The sequence below is a fragment of the Apaloderma vittatum genome, unplaced genomic scaffold (assembly GCF_000703405.1).
Source record: "Apaloderma vittatum isolate BGI_N311 unplaced genomic scaffold, ASM70340v1 scaffold29910, whole genome shotgun sequence".
NCBI classification, from domain to species: domain Eukaryota; kingdom Metazoa; phylum Chordata; class Aves; order Trogoniformes; family Trogonidae; genus Apaloderma; species Apaloderma vittatum.
This window is the reverse complement of record NW_009693370.1, coordinates 5,265-5,584: the sequence shown is the minus strand read 5'-3', so window position 1 is coordinate 5,584 and position 320 is coordinate 5,265. Positions and strand designations below refer to the sequence as shown.

At 60.9% G+C, this 320-nt stretch overlaps 1 protein-coding gene across 1 annotated transcript in view; it reads left to right on the top strand.

Moving 5' to 3' along the window:
- Nucleotides 1–320, top strand: part of LOC104280970 (AP-1 complex subunit beta-1-like) — a gene marked incomplete at its 3' end in the record, with an annotated part of 12,481 nt that overhangs the window by 6,955 nt on the left and 5,206 nt on the right. The window lies entirely within an intron of this gene.

The window sequence follows — 320 nt, the reverse complement described above, 5'->3', positions numbered from 1 at the left end:
GCATCGCTCTCCAGGACACGTTGGATGAGCTGGTGGTCATCCCACCCCAGGAGTTAGCTCTGTCCCAACGAACTAGAGCTTTCCTGGGCCTGGGGATGGGCCACAGTTGGTCCGCGGGGCTCGTACGGGCTGTGGGGAGGGTGTTTCGTCCACTTATCCTTTGCAGCTGGAGCTATTTTGGGATCCCTGCCTAAAGAAGGGGTGCTCCTGCACCTCAAAGCCTGAAATGCATCTTGTGGGAGCAGGGAGCAAGCAGCACAGCGGGGAGAAAAGGCTCTGGGAGCGCGGGAGGGGGCTGAGGTGGAGCCAGGCCTGGATGG